The following is a 22,537-nucleotide window of genomic DNA, read 5'->3' on the forward strand; positions in this document are numbered from 1 at the left end:
AGACAGAAGAACCAGAAAAGTCCCAGAAAAAGAAGGGCAGATTTCAAGAGCAAGGTTCTTCTGTGATTTACCAGAAAGCTATCCAGAGCATCCTGGGAAAATCAACACAAAAAGAAAGTGGGAGTGCTCCAAAAGGAAAAGGGATGGCTCCAAGGGCAAAAGGGCTGGCTGGTGCCCCAAAGGGAAAGGGAGAGGCTGGTGGCCAGAAAGGAGAGGGGGAAGATGGTACCCCAAAAGGGAAGGTGGAGGCTGGTGTTCTGAAAGGAAAGGGGGAGGTCTGTGCCCCCAAAGGCAAGGGGGAAGCTGGTGCGCTGAAAGGCAAGGTGGAGGGCAGTGCCCCCAAAGGAAAGGGGGAAGGTGGTGTCCCCAAAGGAAAGGGGGATGCTGGTGCCGTGAAAGAAAAGGGGGAGACCAGTACCCCTAAAGTAAAGGGGGGCACTGGTACCTCAAAAGGAAAAGGGGAGCCCGATACCCCAAAAGGAAAGAAGGAGGCTGATGCCCCAACAGGAAAGTGGGAGACCAGTACCCCCAAAAGAAAGGGCAACACTGGTGCCCCAAAAGAAAAAGGGGAGTCTGGTGCTCCAAAAGGAAAGAGGGAGCTTGATACTCCAAAAGGAAAGGGGGAGCCCGATGCCCCAAAAGGGAAGGGGGAGACTGATGCCCCAAAAGAAAAGAGGGAGGCTGGCACCCCAAAAGGAAAGGGGCAGCCCGATGCCCCAAAAGGGAAGGGGAATCCTGATGCTAGTGCAAAATCCAAGGCAGAAGCCCCTCCTAAACCTGGTGTGGAGCTTCCTAAGGCTGGAGTTGAACATTTTAAAGCTGGAGCAAAGCCTGGAGTGGAGTTTCAGCCTGATGCCTCTCCAGAGCCTTCAAAGCCTGGAAGGGAGCCTCTAAAACCCAGAAGGGTAAGGGAGACACTAGAGCCTCCAAAGCCTGGAGCAGAGCCTCAAAAGTCCAGAATGGAGCCTCCAAAGCTTGGATGGCATCCTCCAAAATCTGGAGCAGAGCATCAAAAGTCCAGAATGGAGCCTCCAAAGCTTGGATGGCATCCTCCAAAGCCCGGAGCAGAGCCTCAGCTTTCCAGAGTGGAGCCTGCAAAGCCCGGAGCAGAGGCTCAAAAGTCTGGAATGGGTCCTCCAAAACTTGGATGGCAGCCTCCAAAGCCCAGAGCAGAGGCTCAAAAGTCTGGAATAGAGCCTCCAAAGCTTGTATGGCAGCCTCCAAAGCCTGGAGCAGAGCCTCACAAGTCCGGAATGGAGCCTCAAAAGCATGGATGGCAGCCTCCAAAGCCCGGAGCAGACTATAAAAAGTCTGGAGTGGAGTCTCCAAAGCTTGGATGGCAGCCTCCAATGCGGGGAGCATTCCTCCAAAAGCCTGGAACAGGGTCCACAAATCTCCAAGGGGAGCCTCCTACGACTCAAGAGGAGTATTCTGGTGCCAGAATGAAGCATCCTAAGGTGGGCAGAAGACCATCCAGACATCTTCCTTCTACATCTCAGCCTCCAAAAATAGGCAACTTTGGTGAGAGGAAGTGGCTTCTAAATCGTTATAAGATGCCTAGTGAGGAGCTATTTAGTGATAAAAATGCAATTTGTTATGAAAAAAACCTTCTGTCCCCAGAATATCAGAATGAGGATAACTCTTATTCATTATTCCTAAAGCCTCAAGAAAGAAGGTTGATTGAGGCCTCTAACTCTTCAGGATGTGACAGGTCTAATGTTAAGACCTCCAGAAGAAAATTCATTGAGGATAAGCCATTCACACAGAGCCTCCCAGGCATTTCACAGCCATTATCCTACAAGAATAAGAATGAGCTCCTGCAGCCTGATTCATACTATAGCCCTTGGAATGACTATACCAGCTCTCGGGCCAATAGTACCAAGATTTCTCAGGATACTAGCAACAGCAGCACCACATCTGCATCCACAGATGAGACAGTCATAAGGGACATGCCAGCTGGTTATTCTTACTATACAATGACCTCTGAAGAGATGATCAGTCGTATGCAGGGAATAGATGACGAGGAGTACTGGAATTCCCGCATCATTTTAACCTCCAGAGGTGCAGAAGCACAGGCAAAGAACACATATCAAGAGGATGAGCTGCCCTATATCCATAGAGAACGTACATTGGATATCCTCCCAAGGACCCATTTGCATCCAAGCCAAATGGAAGGTTTCATTGATACTCACTGTCACTTGGACATGCTGTTTTCCAAGTTGTCCTTCCAAGGAAGCTTTGCTGAGTTCAGGAAAATGTATAACTACACTTTTTCTAAGGAATTTCTGGGCTGCATCTCTGATTTCTGTGATCCTCGTACCCTAAGAGATGGCCTGTGGAAAGCGCTATTAAGTGAAGATCTGGTTTGGGGGGCCTTTGGATGTCACCCACATTTTGCCCGTTATTATAATGAGTATCAAGAAAGAAATATCTTGTATGCCTTACGCCACCCCAGGGCTGTGGCCTTCGGAGAAATGGGCTTGGATTACTCTTACAAGTGTACCACACCTGTCCAAGAGCAGATTAAGGTATTTGAGCGACAGTTACGGTTAGCTGTGTCTCTGAAGAAGCCCTTGGTGATTCATTGTCGAGATGCTGATGAAGATCTAATGTGCATCATGAAAAAATGTGTGCCCTATGACTACAAGATCCACAGGCATTGCTTCACTGGCAGTTACCCACTTATTGAGCCCCTGCTAAAGCACTTTCCCAACATGTCTGTAGGCTTCACAGCAGTTCTTACTTACACTTCTGCTTGGCAGGCACGGGATGCTCTAAAGAAGATTCCTCTGGAGAGAATTCTTGTTGAAACTGATGCTCCTTACTTTCTACCTCGCTGTGTTCCCAAAAGCCTTTGCCAGTATGCCCACCCAGGCATGGGTCTGTATACTGTGCAAGAAATTTCCAGAATCAAAAATGAGTCACTGTCTCAAGTCTTTGCCACCTTGCGAGAGAATACCTGTCGCCTCTACAGTATTTAAAGCAGAAAGGACACAGTCAAGAGTCTTGAAGAAATGGTAACAGGAGACCAAGCGACTGACAAAATGAAAGGACTTTGAACTCCACTCTTATATCTCAAATCAAGAATGTATTCAAAGTTCTTAAAAGCAGAAAACAATTTGGAAAAGATGTGTTCCTCAAAATCTCTTAAGACTTCTACTTCTGACTGGGATGGGTGACTGCAGTATGATGTGAGCATAGACTATGAACATGCTACAAGTGCTGAGAACTAAATAGCAGTGTGAGCCACTGAGAGTTTTGAATCTGAACTTAGCATGTAATTGTGAAGCTCTTCAAACACCAGTGTGCTGTCATAGCATAACAACTGTCCATTCAAATTGCAGATTTCTGCAGAAGATTTCAACATCAACATGCTAGAAATGGAAGAACTTCAGCTGCTCACTTAATAAAGGCAGTCCTCCCAGTCACTGAAAATCAATTCAGATTTCAAAAAGTATTTGTGTTAATGAAGCTTAATGTAGTGAAGCAAAATACACACTCAAATCCAGGAACCCCATTGGATGAAAAATGGAAGATCTCTTTTACCCTGTAAAATTGCATTCAGAAAAGTAAGCTAGCTCACCTCCATCTTAAAGTCACTTTCATAGAGAAGTTATTCCTGACTACCAATCTAAATGGACAGCTAATCCTTTTGTTTACTTAAATCATAGCACTTATGTAGCTTGTTTTTTTATTGTATTTGTGTTTATCAGTTATATTCTACTATGTTATAAGTTTTCAAGCTTTTCAGTCTTGTTATATATACTTAATCCTCAATCTTAGAATAAAGTTTAGGGAGTAAGTAAAGGTGTCTTGACATATGAACCAATAACTAACTTCATTAGCACTTTGAGAAGTTAATTACAATATGTAGGATGGAAGGTGATACTAGGAAAGTAATAGGGAATAAGCCATTATTTCCCCTCTCTGACTTAAAGTTAAGGCAAAAATTAAAGGCACTATGTACTCTACTTTTAGGTGCCAAAAAAAAAAAAAAAAAAAAAAGGATGGCAAGCCTTAACCAGAAAATTGGCATACCATATCTTGTATAAATAACAGAATGTATCATAGTCCCCCCCCCCTTTGTTTGAGAATCCAGTCTTTTGAAGAAAGTTTCAAGTGTAAGTAAGCTATATTTTATAGAACCAAAGTAGTTACTAAAATGTACACAGCTTGGTTTTATTATTGTTTTAAGACACAAACTTGAAAAACTTTTTAAACTGTTTATTTCCACCCCCCCCCATTTAATGTATGAGCTAGACATTGCTTAAAGTATTTTTCACTCTACTGGGGACTGGGCTTCATTTAGAAGACTGAAAATAAAAAGTTTTTTATATAAGTATATAACTTTTAGGAAAACACTAAGTTGTATAAAGTCCAGTGTAGTTTTTTTTTATGTTTTAGATTTTAAGGTTTCACGTGTCCTTTGATACGTTAGTGTGCACCATAAATTTTCAGAAGGGACAGTTATTAATTTCTTAGACATTAATATGATGTGCAACTCGATCACTAATTCTCCAGAAATACCAGTTTGAGAAATGTTTACAGAGTCATACTCTGTGGGTGGGTAGGCCTTAAATACACTTTGCAAAACTATATACTCAGTTTATTTCAGTATCCTCTTACTTTTCATTGTTACCTAAGCTTCAGGAAAGAGGAAAATTAATAGTACCTTGCAAAGTGACACTGTCTAGTGAACATGTCAAAGATGAGTGTGAATGAAAAAATTATATTTTGGGCTGGGTGTGTGGATCAGTAGTAAAAAGCACTTGCCTAACACTGCAAGGCCCTGGGTTCTGTCATTAGCACCTTGCAAGACAAATGCATGCCAGCTGCATTTGTAAGTATATGTTCAACCAGATAAACAGGATCAACAGATAAAGTATTTTTCCTTTCAAAAAGAATGCTATTTTATAGGAAAATTATTTTTCTAACCTGTATTATTCTCTGCATTTTATGGTGAACAGTAGAGACACCACCATTTAATTTTTTTTTCCAAGAATGGGAGTAGGCAGACCTGTCTGAATGACCTAAATAAAAAAAATGGCAATCTTCATTTACAGAGTTCATGAATAGGAGTAAAGAATCCTTAGAAAATAGACTCTGTAAATGTGTAAGATTTGAGGCACTTGTAAATATTTCCTGTTGTTTTCTGTGGGTTCTTTTCCTTTGATAAAGGTTCTCACTATGTAGCCTTAGTTGGACTAGAACTCTAGAGATCCTTCTGCCTCTTGCTTCCTCAAGACCTAAGGCATTAAAGGTGAGCACTCCCACACCCAGCCTTCATTTTTTTTTTATGTTAAAGTATGTTCATGTGAGAGCAGGTGCCTGCCCAGACCAGGAGAAGGTGTCAGATCTGCAGGAGCTGGAGTTACAAGCAGCTATGAGCCAGCCAATATGGGTGCTGGAAACCAAGCTCTATCCTCTGCAAGATCAGGATATGCTCTTAACTAATGAACCATCTCTCTGGCTCCCTGTAAATAGTTTTCTACTTAACCAATAGGTATTTTATAAGCTTCAAAGAACCATTATTTACCCTTTATTTCGTGGTCCTGTCTTAGGGCTACCAGTGGTACACACATTTAATTTGCTGTTAGTAATCCCTAGGCCATTAGTTAAGTTAGCCCAGAATCACAGGGCCTCCTCAAGCCCCTGAACCTTGGTATTCCTTTTAGGTCATGCCAATATTTTGCCTCACAGAGATTTTTTTTTTTAAAGGCAGTGATGGGGTTTTAGCACTCTGGAACAGTGGATGTTTAGCATGCAGAAGACCCCTGGTTCAATCAGAAGCACTTAAAAAATATAAAACAAAAATATTTGAAGTCAGCTATGTTTATAATTAAAACTCAAAGGGAGAAAATAGGCCACTTTGTCTTAAGAGACAAAAGGATTTTGTTCTTGTGGTTTTTATTCATCTCGAACTTTGAGATTTATACCTGCTTACTGTTAAATTTTCAGGATTCCTAATTGGGAAAAAAAAAAAAAAACAAGATGGAGAAACAGTAAATGATAAGGCTCAAATCCTAGCACTTAGAGACAGTCAGGTTTGTTTTGGAATGACTTTGTTTTCCACGTCTCTAGTATTTCCATAGTTATTGGCCAATTCACTAATTAACGCAAACTGTACATCTTACTTGCCCTGAATTTGTGATTTCAATTCATTGTTTTCTGTATTTTTGTTTTCCTTAGCAAACAAGTGCAAAATGTATTGTGTTTGTTTTAAACAATCAATTCTTGAGCTACCTGTGGTTATTCTGATTGTTTTCTGTATACTGGTTTCTACAATTGGGCTTTTAAATTTACTTTTTTTATTTCTTTTATTGTGCCTCCTATGATGTCTTAAGGTAAATGATTTATTAATTCTTTCCTGGAATTATAACTCTGTTGAATTTGTATTTTTTATTTTCTGAAAGCCCCTTCTGTAAAGATACATATGGCATTCCAAACAAAATGACAAAGAGAATGGGGAAATACCCCATTTCAATTACCTAAAACCCACTATTAATGGTGTATTTTATATAAGTGTTCTTATATAGCTATATTAACATGCACATTTTTAAGTAACTTACTTTTCTGATTATAAAAGAAATTCATTCTCATACATAAGACTTACATGCCACAAAAATATTGGCAGTAATCAATAGGGGATTTAAATATTCTGGTATATTTTTATTTAAAGTTCCCCATCAAGTTTTTTTTTTTTAATTGAAGCAAGGCCTGCTATACAGCCAAGGCTGGCCTTCAACTCTTCAACTTTAGATCTTGTCACAGCTTCCCAAGATTTTGCTATAAACATGTGCCCCCACACTGGGTTTATCATCTTTTGATTTTTTTAACTACAAAGTGTGCATATTTTTAAAACAGAGTTAAATGAAAAACATTTAGAGACCATAAAAGGTGATAGAAAAAGATACAAAGACAAGATTAATTTTTCCCCTCCTGGTTGACAAATTTTAACTATTACTGTAATTAAAAAAAAAAAAAACAAGATCAAGCATTCCAAAAATTAGTAACTGCTGAAACTGAAGAAAAATGAGCATGTTATTCTGTTCCTACCTTGCATGTGGAATCCATTTAATTGTTATCCTTCTGTTTTTCAATAAATACTCAAAATATTTATGTTTTTTTTATTTTATTTCTGTTTCCTAATTACCTATTATATGTTTCCCTGTGATTGAACTATGGTTTAATTTATTTAATTTCTTTTTCTTTTTTTTTTTTTTTTTTTTTTTGAGACAGATTTCCTCTGTGTGGCCCTGGCTATCTTGGAACTTGTTTTATAGACCAGGCCAGCCTTAAACTCAGAGATTTACCTGCTTCTATCTCATGAGTGCTGGGACTAAAGGTGTGCACTGCCATGCGCAGCTTGATATATTTAATTTCTTAATTGGATAAAGTATACCTTCAAGCATTTGGTGGGTGGTTATAGAATATCTGGGTCACAAACTCATTCCCCTTAAAAGTTGCACACATTAATCTGTAGCAGTTCTCAACCTGTGGGCTGTAACCCTTTGAGGGGGGTCACATATCAGATAGCCTACATATCAGATATGTACATTACAGTTCATAATAGTAGAAAAATTGCAGTTCTGAAGTACCAACAATTATTTTATGGTTGGGGGTCACCACACCATGAGGAACCATATTAAATAGTTGCAGCATTAGGAAGCTCGAGAAACACTGTTTTAGGGTATAAAATACCTTTTCCATCAGTGTTTTTCATTAGTTGGCATTGCTGCAGTATAAAAACTGTCAGGATATGTATACTTTATAAGTATTTTTTCTCCCTCAGAAACTTGGTACAAAGTAAATACTCACTTTGCAGGTCTAGGTATTTCTGTGGTTCAAAAGAGTGGACTTTTATTGTTTTCTTATAGCCTGCTTCATCAGCTTTGTTTTGAATTCCCATCTGACTGTACTGTCATCACTTAAACCTGAATTTTAAGAGAATTTTATCATTTTTCTTCCAATAGTTTATTTCCCCCATTTTTTCTTCATATGATGCAATCTGTAGTTTGCTTACATTTTTTTTTCATTCTGCATCAACCTACAATTCTCATCCAGCAATATTTTTAAATTTTCTGTATGCTGTTTTCTCTTCCATCTCTCTACTTCACAGCTTTTTTACTGCTTATTTTGTATCATCCCCATTTGTGCAATAGAAAATGCAACATACATGGCGACCAAAAATAGTCATTTCCTAGAGTAATCTTACTATTTGTTTTCATGAGGCAGGGTCTTAATATGTAGTCCTAACTGGCCTCAAACTTAGAATTCACCTATCTCTGCCCTGAATCCACCTACCTCTGCCCCCCACCAACTGATGGGATTAAAGGCACACACCTGGCCCTATTATACTTTTAATTACATACATATGTAGGATATGGGTATATGAAAATATGTGAAAGTACTTTAGAAATCCAGAAGGAGTTTCAGATCCCTACAGGCAGTTGTGAGCTGCTTTGACATGGGTCCTAGGTACTGAATGTGGGTCTTCTACATAAGCAGTATGTACTCTTAACTGCTGAGCCATTTCTCCAGCCCCCAAAACATACTTCTGAAATTAAGATTCCTTCTTTTCAGAAGCCTCATATTGGGTTTCTCTGTTCATTCTTGGACAGTCTGTTAGGATTGCTTGTCCCCCAAATAGTATAATTTTTCCCACCCATCTCCATGTTCCTAAATCCCTCCTCTTGTATTGTAACTAGTACAAATTAAGATATAACATGGTAAAAGAATTGGGAATGGAGTCATGGATTGTCTGAAGGAAGAAAAAATTCCTTTCCATTTTTCCATATAAACACTGCATAGATTGACCCGACTCTATTCGAGGAATAGAGTATCCAGTCCTTTTTGTGCCACTGCATTGTATCACAGAAAGGCCCCAATTGCAGGCTCTGCTTTGATCTCAGCACAAGTGTTCCTGCACTTCTGGTGGGTCTCTCAAGCTATCCACGCTTACAAACATGAACCAGGTTAAAGTCCCATATATATTATTATTATTACCTCCAATTCAGTTCCTTTTAGACAAAAAGTAAAGTTATATGCTAGTTTTGGTCTATTTTGTGAATGCGATCCCATCTACCCTCAGTTATCAAATAGAAGTTCCTCAGAATTTGTCTCAGGAAGATGAACTCCTACGCATCCTCCTAGCTCCAGCCTCCAATGCTAAAGTAGTTCCTTCTTTTTAAACCTTGCAGCAGTTGAGATTGTGAAGATTGTGAATCAAGAGTATATATTAATATCAATGCTCAAGTCACAATTTCTAAATTCTTTTCCTCCCCATTTTTGATAAATTTGTGTTTCTATGGATACTGTTTAAATATGCATATCTTAGGGAAACTCAGTTTATACAAACCCTGAATCTCATTTAGATTGTTGAAATAAGAGATGATCAATAAGTTAAATAAATGAACAACCAGAAGGATGTTATAAAAAAATTATTTCCATGAGATTTCTTTACATTATAAAAACACTATAATTCACCTGCCAATTGCCATGATTTAAGACGAAACGCACCTGCACAGAAATCATAAGCATTCATGGACTTATTTTTATCCTGCTTCAAGATGGGATTTTACAATGCATAAAAGGAGAAAGGGAAATAGCTCAATATTGGAATATTCTTTATCTCAATCATAATTAGCTATATAACAGGTACAAACTACTTAAACTTTTTGTTCACCTTTTAGCAACATTTAGAAAATCAGTATTAGCTAAGCACAGTATAGTACATCACTATTTAAATTAGGACTAAGAAAAGTATGTACATAAAATTTATAAAAGTACTAATTATTAAATAATATATAAGTCAGTGTAGGATGCAAAGCTGGTAGCTTAAAATATAGTCAAAGCCATATAAAATGGTATTCATACCCTTGTGAAGACTGTGGAACAAAGCAATTAAAAACATTGGCTATTAGTAAGAAAAAAGGTTCAGAACCACTGTGGAAGGGAGATTCCCTAGGGTTAAAGAGATGGTTCTAGTGTTTATCTGCCCTATCTTCAGATCTCAGCCCATGCTAGACTTCTCACAAACATAACTCCAACTTCCAGGAATCTAATGTCATCTGGTTTTCACAGGTACTCTTGCACACAGGTGCATAAATTCATACACATATACAAACAAAAAAAAAAGATCATTCCCTGATATTCTACATTTATATTAGAATTAAAACAAGGAAGCCAATTTATCTGAGAGAAATCATGTTACTATCCAATAAGCTTAAAAACTGGACATTTTCAGTATAGTTATTAATTCTAGTAGTTACCCAATAAACCAGACCCCTTTGACACGCCCCCCTACATTGGATTAGCCTAGTGGTCCAAAGTATTTATTGACCAGAAATGCACCAACAACCAAGTCACAGAATAGGTTATTTGTGGCTGAAAGACTCCTTTACTAAAACAATTTAAGCCAGCCAAGTTACAGAAAAAGTGCTAAATTCAAAGGTTTGAAGTAGATAACAATACTCAGCAACAATCACTCCACATATCCAAAGGAAATCACATTGCTAATCAACAAGTTTCAAAAGTAAAGTCCTCTGGCCATAAACCCATCATGCTACATGAACACCCATGCACAGGTATACAATGTTTTTTGTTTTGTTTGGTGGTGGTGGGTTTTTGGGTTTTGTTGTTGTTGTTTGTTTGCTTGCTTGCTTTTGTAAAGCATTGAGTTTCAAACTCCACTAAGAATATATTTCTGAATGCCTATCATTTGTCAGGCTTATGCTAGTCACAGAGAATTCAAAGCTAAATAAAAATAACCAACATTGATTAAGTATTTTTTTTTAATTTGGGAGTAGGGGTTTGGGATCCTGTTTCACTACAGAATCCAGTGTGCCTGAACTCATAATCCTGTCTCACATTCACAAGTCTGAAATAACAGGCATTTGTTGGCATACCTGACTGAGTAGGTAGTTAATTGTAACTGTAAATGAACCCTGTGGTGTGTTATTCTTTTATACTGCTTATCTCATAATCCTATAAAGTAGGTCAGACTGAGATCCTTTTCATATGGAAATCGGGGTTTGGTGAATGAAGTAATTAGCTAAGGTTTAAGGTAGAAGAACGAGACAGTTGAGATGAAAACTCAAGCTTCCCAGCTTTAGAGATTATGAACTTAGCCATATCCTTTGTACTATCACAAAAGTTCTGCTTATACTTGCTCAGTGAAGGACACAAAATATTATTGGGTTTTGTAAAAATGTTCTGATAGCATAAAGAAGGCCAGTGAAATGGCTAAGTGGGAAAATATGCTTGTCACTAAGCCTGATGATCTAAGTTGGAATCTTGAGACCCACACAGTGGAAGGAGAGAACCTACTCCCACAAATTGCCTTCTGACCTCCACGTGTGTACAATGTACACATATAAATGAATACATTTTAAAATAATTTTATTTAAACAAATAAATCTAATTTTAAAAGACAGTATTGGGAAGTGCTGCACCCAAAGTATCAAGAACAAAGCACCACAATTAAAGTGGGTCTGCAAAACAGACAGGGGATCAAGAAATACACAGGTAATGAAGGGCTGTCTGCAAAAGGAAACAACATGCATGGTTCTAGGAGCATGAATTTTTCTGTAATTGGGTTACAATTTACAAGCAATTCTGTGCAGCTAATGGCTGAATGGGGGCATGGAACAGAAATGATTAGACTGGAAGTTCTAAAATGGCTAAAAGATGAATGGTCCCTAGGTCATGCAAAGGAAGTTGAATGAATCCAAAGTCACTTGTAGCAAATTATGGAATGGGAAGAGAGAATCAGGTTGACAGTAATGTCTCTGAGGAGGCTAGTCTCAGTTGAAAGAAGGTGAAGTAGAGTGGTGGCAGTGGTCAGAGCCTAAGGAAAGAGAACTTGCAGAGGAAGACAAGAGAGGACACAGGTGAAATGATGGCTGTCAAGGGTAATGGTTTATCTGCTTAAACATAATCCTTATTATCTGCTAAAATATAAGCTTTATTCACTGAGTTAGCACTTTGACATAAGTCAAGCCAATGTTGTTTAGTCTTATGGTGGTATTATAGAGTCTCAGGAAAATGGCTTGGCAATAGCAGTGGGAAAGATGTCTTATCTTTCCTTAGAGTGCTGAAAAAAAATATAAAAGGGGATACAATTGCTATTCTAATCTACATCCCCCCAAGAGGCCTTTCCTCTCTTTTAAAAATACTTATTTTTATGTGTATAAGTGTTTGTTTTGCCTACATGTATGTATGTGTACTACATGGGTGCCTGGTGCCCACACAGGTCAGAAGGAGGGGCTGTTTGTTCCCTGGACCTGGATGGAGTTCAAAGCAGTTGTGAGCTGCTTGATGTGGGTGTCATGAACTGAATCTTGGTCTTTTGCAGAAACAAGTGCTGTTAACTACTCCTATGGGACCATCTCTCCAGCCCCTTACACTCTCTTATTTATTTTCATAAGTCTCATCACATCTTTCTTTCTTATATCTCTTATATCCCTTAGGAGATAAAGAAGGGGACAAAGTGAAATAATCAAAGGCAAAATTTTGCTGGACATGCGAAAGATATGAAAAAGAAAGCTGAGGCCACACAGTGATATCCCTATTGCATGTCAGGGAGAAGCAAAACTTTAATAATGACCAATTATACTAGAGTGGAACATACAGCTTTACTTATTTTTGAAACATACATGCCAAAGTAACTACCCTGAAAAAGCAGGTGGAAGAAAATCACCAAGCAGAGGCAAAAGGGAGACAGAATAGATCCCTGTGGTTATATATTTTTATGATCTAATAAAGCCATTGAAGATCAGAATGCAAAGCCAGCCATGCTAGTCAGCCATAGAGGCCAGACAGGCATGGCACACACCTTTAATCCCAGGACTTGTAAGACAGACAGATGGATCTCTGTGACTTCAAGGTCACCCTAGGCTACATGACAGTGAATCAGTGTAAAAGAGAAACAGAATTCATGCCTTTAGCCCAGCACTAGAGAGGCATATTAGATAGGAGCAGGGATTCAGTATTCTGGCAATTAGTTCCCAGATTAAGGTTAGTTAGGACCGCCCCAGCCTTGGTATAGGTAAGAGCTCTCTGGTGGCTTGGCTGCTTTGATTTTCTGATCTTCAGCTTGAACACCAATATCTGTCTCTGGGTTTTATTATTCATGGTACAAATCCCCTTGGAAAATATGTCATAGCAAGAGCAGAAAGGAGAAACCATGATAAATTGCAAAAGAAACAGCATTCCAATTAAACATAAAATATCTACATTAATTTGCCTTAACCTAGACAAAAAAAAAAAAAAAACATGTTATGAAATCTGTACAAGTCCTGCACACTCAGATTGTTAGCATAGTTGCCAGTCTATTACTGGTTGTTCTTACTTCAGAATAATGGGAAAATGTAGGTAGGTATTGCTATTCTTCCTAAAAGACCACTAATTTGCTAAAACAAAATGAGATGTCAGTTTATGAACACTCCTGTTTAAATATGAAAAGACCTTTAAAACTATAGTATCCCAAGTCAAAATATCACACAGAGGGAAAATTGGGAAAGGTAACACATGAATGGCTTAATAGCTTCTTGGTAGAACAACAAAATCATTGGCAAAATCTGCAGACTTGTTCTGCACTATGCTATAATTGATTTCAAAGGAAAACAAGCAATCCTGCAACATGAGTGATAGTGTGAGCTAGTCCCAGTTTTTTCTTTACTCTCTCTAGGAACACTGCCCTCCTGACTTTGTAAGGAAACAAAGCAAGCCTGAGCCAAACAATGGGAATTAATCCTGCCTGCATGGGTGGGATGCCCGATATGCATTATCCATTTGATATTCAGGGAAACTGTAAGGTACGTTCTGTCATTTCCAATGAACAGATAAACAGGACAACAGAGGTTTAAAAATGGCCAAGACAGAGCAGGTAATAAATAGTAAATTTAGGTTCTAAACCTCAGTCTAGCTGACTGAGAGTCAAGAAGGGTCAAAGGACCTCCCTCCCAAACCATTGGATGTGGAGCTCATTTCTGATAATTTTCCAGTGCAGGAGACATAGGCATCCAAGCTCCAAACCTGGAGATAAAGGAAAAGGACATAACTTTGTTAACATTATTGATGGTAATGATGGAGATGTTCTCCAACGAAGCAGTCAGGAACTCCAAAACTCCAAACAGGAAAAGTAGGAAAAGGGAAGAAAGCTAAATAGGGCATTTATGGTTAGGAGATGAAAAGAAAGGGATGTAAACAAATATTACTAAAATAAGTACAAAGAGTCAGAAATAATCCCAATAAGTGAGAAAAGAAAATAGAAAAAGTGGCCAGAGACAGGGGAGACAAAGCAATTAAAACAAAACAAAATGCACAGGGACAAAAACAAGGAGATGGAATCACACTGAAGAAAAAAAGATAAACATTTCTGAGTATCTTTGAGTAATGTGGCAGTCATTTCCTTGCCTACCATTTTCCCGTTTCAAATGTTTTAGAATGAAGAGTATTACTCTTTCATTTCTTTATACTTCTGATAAAAATTTTACAAAAATATTATGTGGCCTTTATCTACACTCAAAGAAAACCAGAAAGGGAACCATGAAGGGAGGGGAAAGGAACTGTTAAGGAAAGGAGTGTGAAAGGTAATGCTTATGATATGCAAGTGGAAGGGGGAACAGTAGGGTAAGAGAATATACAACAGAAAAGAAAAACAGAATTGCAGAAGAAGCAGGGATGGATATCAACCAAAATTAAAAACACAAAATAATAAAACAAAACTTTCTATGGAAGGAGGCAGGGAGAGAAAATTATATGTGTCCCTAGAGAATATTCTTTATCAAAAGACCTATTGTCAAACAAAATAGCACAATGAATATACTAGTCAAAACAGGTACTTTTCATTTTTATTTAAAAATGTTTTCAAACAATATATTTTGATCATCTTTCCCCTTCCCTTGAATCTTCTCAGATTCTCCCCACCTCCCTTTCCACTCAACAAAAATAAGACAATGCCAAAGCAAATTAAATAGAAGAACATAATTAAAGTAAACTGAAAGATATGAACAGTTTTGACACCTTCAAATGTTTCCCAAAAAACTCTGAAGAAGATAAGAGCAATGTATTTGGGGGGAAACATAATTACATGTTTAAAATGAGGTTATCCATTCTGTGTAAGGATGGAAAATTTTAGCCTAACTCTCCACTGACCCCAGGAGTAGGCAAAAGGTCACATTTTTGACTGTTTACAACAGGGCGGTTTTACGACAGCACCTGTGAGTGAATGAACAAGAAATGAGCCTTGTCACACTACCCAGAAGCCCTAACGAAAGCAGATTTCCTGGCCTAAGCCCAGGCTTGGATAGTTCAAATTAATTGGTCCACACTGGATGCTATGAGATGATTGGTTTATGATGCACAGGCTTTGTTGTAACCCTATAAAAGCTGTCTAAATCCTGTACCCAGGGTTCCCAGACCCCTACTTCCATGTGGAGTGTGGCTGTGAACCCCACAGGAATATAAAATACCTCATGCTTTTACATCATGACCGCTTCTCGTGAGTGATTTGGTGGGGGGGTGCCTTTCCTGAGTTGGGGCGTGAGGGTCCATGCCCTCCGTGGGCCTTACATCAGAAGACTAAAAACCACAGTACAAACACCAAGAAATCTTTCGTGGCAGTCTATCATGTGAATTTGATACATTTGCCTTCCATACCTATCGCCAAAGTTATATCTCATATTGTGTAAGTCAGAGTGGACACACTGTAAGATTCCATTTGTATGAAATGCAAGAACAGAAAAAACTTAGCAATAGTGAAGGAACTCATAAAAATGGGATGAAGGGAATAGAGATATGGCTCAGCAGTTAAGAACACTGCTTGTACAAGATGTTGAATCATAGCACCAACATTAAATGGTTCACAACAACATGTAACTCCAACTCCAGGGGATCCAAAGTCCTCTTCTGACTTCCACAGGTACCTGCTCTCATGTATACATACCCACACAGAGATAAATAATTAAAAACTAATAAAAAATAAATCTTTTGGCCTAAAGAAATAGCTCAGTAATTCAGAGTACTGGCTGCTGCTCCAGAGGACCTAAGTTCAATTTCCAGCAGCTACCTGGTAGCTCAAAGTCACCTGTAACTCCACTTTCATGGGATTTGACACCTTTTGGTCTCAGTGGGTACCAGGCATATAAGTGGTACAAAGTCATACAGTTAATCAGAACATCCATACACATAAAAAATAAGTCTGGGACTAAAGAAATGACTTGGCAGTTAAGAGCTGTATATACATGCATGCAGGGAAACAATACACATAAAATAAATCTTAAAAATAGAAAACTGAAAGTTGTAAAATAAATGAATAAATCTTCCTAAGATGGGAGAAATACTAAATGAAGGTAACACAAATGAACTATCTAAAGGAATTTGAGTGTTTTGAGCTCTTATTATGGTTAGATAAATTGTCACTGTTGGGGAAATTTGAAGAAAGGGCACATAAGAACTCACTGTGCCATTTTTGTTATTTCTTGAGAGTCAAAAATTATCTCAAAAGTATTTTTAAAAATACCAATATGGTTAGAATTCACAGGTAGTATTTGTATTATTCCCCACTATAAATGTTCAAGTAGAAAATCAAAAGTGGTCAGTAATTTTTAAATGTTTCAGATAAACCTGCAGCGGCTTTAAAATCAGAAGTGGAAAATATGTAAGCAGCCATGGTTTCTATACATTACAAACATGAGAAAACATTAATCAGCCTAAAGTTTAAGTTAACAAATGACAAGCTTTTATGTTAAAAAAAAATAAAAGTTCATGATTACAGCAGATGACCATTTTGAGAAGCAGCGAGGTAGGGAGTTGGGGGGTTCCCTATCATTCAGGGAGTCTCAGAAGACTCCAAGCCTGCCTTCACTTTGAGCTTCCAACCTCCAAGATTACAAAGAAACTACATTTAGTTTTTAAGCCACCTATTACGTGGTATTTTCTTGTAGACAATAATACAAACCCATATATTAAACTGAAACTTTTATACCACAAAATGTACCCCTTAAAATTACACAGGTAAGTGATGTTGTTTTATAAATTTATAATGCTTTAGAACATTTCTACCATGCTTGAAATGTTCTTCCTGCATACTCCAAGCAAGGTCTGATTTGATTTTTTTTCTATATTTTCTAGAATTTCATGTAGGTGAAATATAATATGAAGACTTCTGTATCTGGTTCCTTTCATTTAGTATGCTTTTGTGGTTCACATATGTCTTAACATTCTTCAGGAGTTTATATTGCTGTATAATTTTGTATAGCCAATATAACTGAATAGATGTTTGGGTTATTGCCTGGTTGCAGCTATTACAAATAATGTAGCTATAAAAATTCATAAGTGAATGCTACAGAAATAACTTGGTTTTTAAGTACTTGCTGTCAGAACAAGAAACTGAGTTCAACCTCAAGAACCCACATAAAAAGTCAGGCATGTAAAGCATATATCATTCCAAAGCTGGGCAAGTGGAGCCAGGAAAATCCCTTGGCCTCACTAGCAAGCCAGTCTAGATGAATAGGTAAGCTCCAGGCTCCAATGAGAGACCCTATCTCAAAGAAAAATGTGGATGGCTCCTGTGGAATTATGTCAGACCTCCACATGCACACACACACGTACACATTCACTTGCACAAACGTGTACTCCCACATGCATACATATGCATGCACATATACACATGCATAAGTGAGTACTGAAGAAATGTCTCTGCAGTTAACAGTACTTGCTGATTGTGCAGAGGATCTTGGTTTAATTTTCAGCACCAACATGAGGGTTCATGACAATCCGTAATAAATTCCAGAGGCTCTGTTGCCCTCTTCTGGCCTCTGAGGTTACCAGGAATATACATTGTACACATGCATATAAACTGGCAAACACTCACATACATAAATCTTTTTTAATGCATATTCATGTTTTTGCATATATGTTTCAGTTTTACTTAGATGGGTACATAGGAGTAACATAATTGGGTCATATGATAACCATATATCTATTTAAGGAACTACCAAACTGTCTTTTAAAATGGTGGTATCATACCAGGACAGTCTAATAGCTACAAAAGTTTTATCTTAAGAGATTAAAAGAACCTTGGGCAAATGAGAATAAGTCATGGCCTATTGATTAAAAACAGAAACAAAAAGACAAAAACTAGGACTGGAAAGATGGCCCAGTGATTAAGAGGTTGGCTTGCAGAGCATCTACTTCAGGCCATAAGCTACCCTGACTGTAGCACCAGGGGACTCTGACACCTTCTTCTGGCCCTTCTATGGGGATGCAGCATCTCCACATAGAATTGAAATAAAAACCTTTTTTTTTTTTTTTTTAAGCATAGGCCTATGGGGAAGGTCTTGAAATCATTCTTTTAATTCCAAAAACATTTATTCCAGGTTTCAGGATATTTTTTTTAATTAAATGTCTTCTGAATTCCAAAAGGAGATTAAAGAAACCCACATTGTATAATGCAATTGGAAATTGTCATTTTAACAAATTTAAAATCTGTAATTGTGTACTTTTCGCATAATGATAAATGTAGAATACATAGTTGAGATTTTGGGGCATGACATGTTTGATTTCAGACAAGCCTTTTGATTTCTTTTCTAAAGCTAAATAGCTAAAGATATATATAATTGGGAGTAAAACATGGGAATTAGATGGCAATGCACTGCAATTACACTGTTATAATTATACATGTTGGCCTCTTATAAAATGTTTCTGGCAGGAATTGGATAATTTAAAAATTACATAAATCTATGGGAAAGTTTCAGTTTGCAATCTGAGATACAGCTTAAAAGTATAGTATCTGACAATTTTTAAAGTGCAACTGTCTTTTAATTTGATAGAATGGTTATATATTATAATATACCTACCTAATTGACATTAAGGCAAGAGTTCTACATTCCATATTTATGCATTGTTCTTTGTTAATCATGTGAAATGTTAATGTAGTTAACCAGCCCTAAATCCCCCTGCAAAAATATTTTGAAATTTTCATGGGTACTGGGCCAAAACAGGAAGTCAGCCCCTGAGGCCTACCCACCTAATACTGTCAGCTATCCTGGTGGTCCCCTGAGGAACAAGAATAATTTCAATTGACACCACCAGACAAGTTCACTCTATGACTATGATGGATTCAAAAAAGACAAATTCTGTAATCATGTGTGAACACAGACAGAAAATGAATGATATCCCAGACCAAAATAAGTCAAACTCCCCCATTTCGTAGTTCATAGGGGTGACAGCTACTTTTCTCCTTGTTACAGCAATAGCCTCTCTCTAGTCTGCTCTCTCTGTCAATGAGATGTGTCAAGATGCCCAACCAGAAAAACACTCTTCTTTCTGATAATATATAATCCAGAACAAATCTCTTACATAAGCCCTCCCACAACATTCCCAACACAAAGCTCCAATCTTACCCTGTGTCTTTTCTGACACCTGCTAAGGAAGCTTCACATAAGAAAACATCTTGCTTTTTTTTTTTATTTAGGTCAAGGGGCTCAGTGAACAAAATGATTGTCATGCTTGAGGACATGAGTTCTATCTCCAGCATTAAAAGCCAGGCTTGATGGCATGCACTGGAGACAGAGGTAGGGAGCATTGAAGTTCAAAGGCCAGCCAGCCAAACCTACTTGGTGAACTGCAGATCCCAGTGAGAGACTGTTTCAAAAATCAATGTGCGTGGCTCCTGAACAACCATACCAAAGGTTGATCCCTGACCTTCACACACACGTGTACTCATGTGTACATACACATGCATGCACCTGTACATGTAGATGCACACGAAGAAAAACAAGGTCACCCAAGAGACTGAGTTATTTTTATATTGTCCAAAGTAGAAAGATTCATAAAAACTATATAATTAGCTCACTATAGACTCAAGATCAATTAATGCAAAGTTATTAAAATTCTAATTCAGTAGCCAGTGGTTTTAATAAATGTAAAAAATAAAATGTTACTTTTAAATGCATGTATACCCCCATGATATCAACCTTTATCCTGGCACTTACTATAATAGAACTGTTTATGAAATAGCAATCAAATTATGCTAACTAGATGCCATTTAAAAATGAAAAGAAATTAGAGTGTAATTGTAGAGTCTATGGAAATGGTGCTTAACATCCAGATAAAAGTCATAAAAACATTCAGTCATCTACACACTTCTAAATATTTCAACTTTTTGTAAAAGTAGCTAACCATAAGACAATATATAATAGTAACCAATCATCGCATATCACAAACTGCCGAATACCAAATCTCATCCTGATGTAATTAAAACCCGAGGCCCAGTTCTAGGATAAACAAGTGTCCTATGTGGCCAGAGGCAAAAAGCTCTTAGAAATCATCTAGTCAAGCCCCAAATTACATGAAGTCAAGGCAAGTGATGCTCAGAGAGGGAAAGTGACTAAGCTACATCCGCACAGATAGTTAACGATCCATGTCGCTAGAACTGACACTTCCAACACTCAATCTCAGATCCTAGTTCCTACTGCACTTCCTGTGAATACATGATTCCTTATTTGCATATTGACTACAATTATCTGTTTCCTCTTAGTGAAGGTACTGGGAATGATATCGGAACCATTAAGAGTGCATGATGCATTTTGTGGTTTGGACAACATTCTCTTTTTGTTTGTTTCTGTTTCTAGTACTGGGGATTGAACCTAGGGTCATACTCATGCTAGAAAAGTATTCTACTACTGAGCTATAGCCCTAACCCTGGGTTTTGTTTCTTTGTTTTTCTTTACTTTTTCTATTTTCATTTGAGACAGGGTCTCAGGAAGATGCCCAAGCTGGCCCTGAACTCACTCCATTTCCCAGACAGGCCTTGAACTTAATGCCTTCCCGCCTTAGTGGCCAGGATTGCATGTCCAAGCCAACCAGCTTAACTGTGTTCATGTTCTGTGTTCCAACATGACTCTGGAGTAGTTTTTTAACTTGGCCTATGATAGCCTTCTTTTTCCATAGCTGAGGTCAAGACATCAACAGCCTCTTCAGAGGTTGGGAATATCAAGCAAAGTTGTTTTAGCTGCTTGCATCAATTAACATAGTGCCAAGTGTTTCAAGCAAACAAGACTTTCTCAACAGGAGCATGACTGGCATTTTAAGTCAGTTCAGTACAGGGTTGCCTGCTTCCACATGGCAAAGATGTGCAATGCTCCTTTTGACACCCAGCTAGTCACTGGCAGCAGTTTAAAACATTAAAATTTACGTCAAAAAATCCTGATGAACAAAATATCAAAACACTAAAGACTGGGGGAAAATCAATACTGCCAAGCCTTCACGCCAGGCTTAGTGTGGATGGCATGGCACAGTTGTACAGCCTATTATTTTTGTTCATTATGGTATTTGGTATTAACTTTTAAATACATTATAACAAATATTATCAGGCATGATTGCTAAATTTATGGTTTCCCTTAAATGGAGACCCTGAGACAAGTACCTTTCTCACCTTGCCCTAGTTCAACCTTATTTCTTGGGCTTTGTGGCAAACCAGAACACCTCCATCACATTTCCAAATGCCTGTATAGGTTTGCAGCTTCTGAGATACAAGCTTATTTTTCTTATATAAGAAGTCTAGAGACAGTCAACCTGGGCCTGAAGTGGTATCTCTATGATGCCAAAAGGGAGGCTGGGCCCATTTATCTCTACTGTATTCAGAAGATGGCTACAAGAGCTGAAGAATTATGTACTAATTACAGACAAGAAAATAGAGGGTGAAGAACAGGAAAATCACACCATCTGAGGCTGACTCTTCATTAGAAAAACAACTGTCCCAGGAGCCCACCAATAAAGCTAAACACGTATCATTAGCAGGCAGTATAATATATATCATTAACTGGAAGTGAGTCGCATAGACAACACTAGCTGGGAGAAACCTGGGAGGTGAACAGTTTTAAACAGGCACATTTTCAGTCTGAAAAAAAGAACTGATAGAGCACCTGTAAAAAAAAATAATAAGTGTAACAAGACCTCCTGAGCAAATTGGGAGCACAGGGGGAGGGGAAAGAGAGTCAGGAGAAAGAGAAGGCAAGAAGAGGGAGAGACATGAGGGACCAGGAAGATCGAGTCAGGGAAAGAATAAAGAAGGAGAGCTAGAAAAGAGATACCATAATAAAGGAAGCCACTATAGGTTTAAAAAGAAATCTGGCACTAGGGAAATGTCCAAAGACCCACAAGAATGACCCCAACTAAGAATCTAATCAACAGTGGAGAAGTGGAGAGGCTTCCTTAAATGCCTTTCCCCTATAATGAGACTGATTACTACCCTATATGCCATCCTAGAGCTTTCATTCAGTAGCTGATGGAAACAGAAGCTAAACACTGAGCCAAACTCCCAGAATCCAGTTACAGAGAGGGAGGAGTGATGAGCAAAGGGGTCCAGACCAGGCTTGAGAAACCCACAGAAACTATTGACCTAAACAAGGGACCCAAGACTGACAGCTTGGAAACCAACACAGGATCTAACCAGGCCCCCTGAATGTGGGTGTCAGCTAGGAGGTCTGGGCAGTCCATGGGGCCTCTGGTAGTGGATCAGTATTTATCC

The 22,537-nt window shown here is 38.2% G+C and overlaps 1 protein-coding gene across 1 annotated transcript in view; it reads right to left on the minus strand.

Moving 5' to 3' along the window:
• The window catches only part of Efhc2 (EF-hand domain containing 2), a 156,135-nt gene that overhangs the window by 115,542 nt on the left and 18,056 nt on the right, over nucleotides 1-22,537 (minus strand). The gene's annotated exons all lie outside the window — the stretch shown is intronic.

The sequence above is a fragment of the Phodopus roborovskii genome, unplaced genomic scaffold, assembly GCF_943737965.1.
Source record: "Phodopus roborovskii unplaced genomic scaffold, PHOROB, whole genome shotgun sequence".
Lineage (NCBI taxonomy): Eukaryota > Metazoa > Chordata > Mammalia > Rodentia > Cricetidae > Phodopus > Phodopus roborovskii.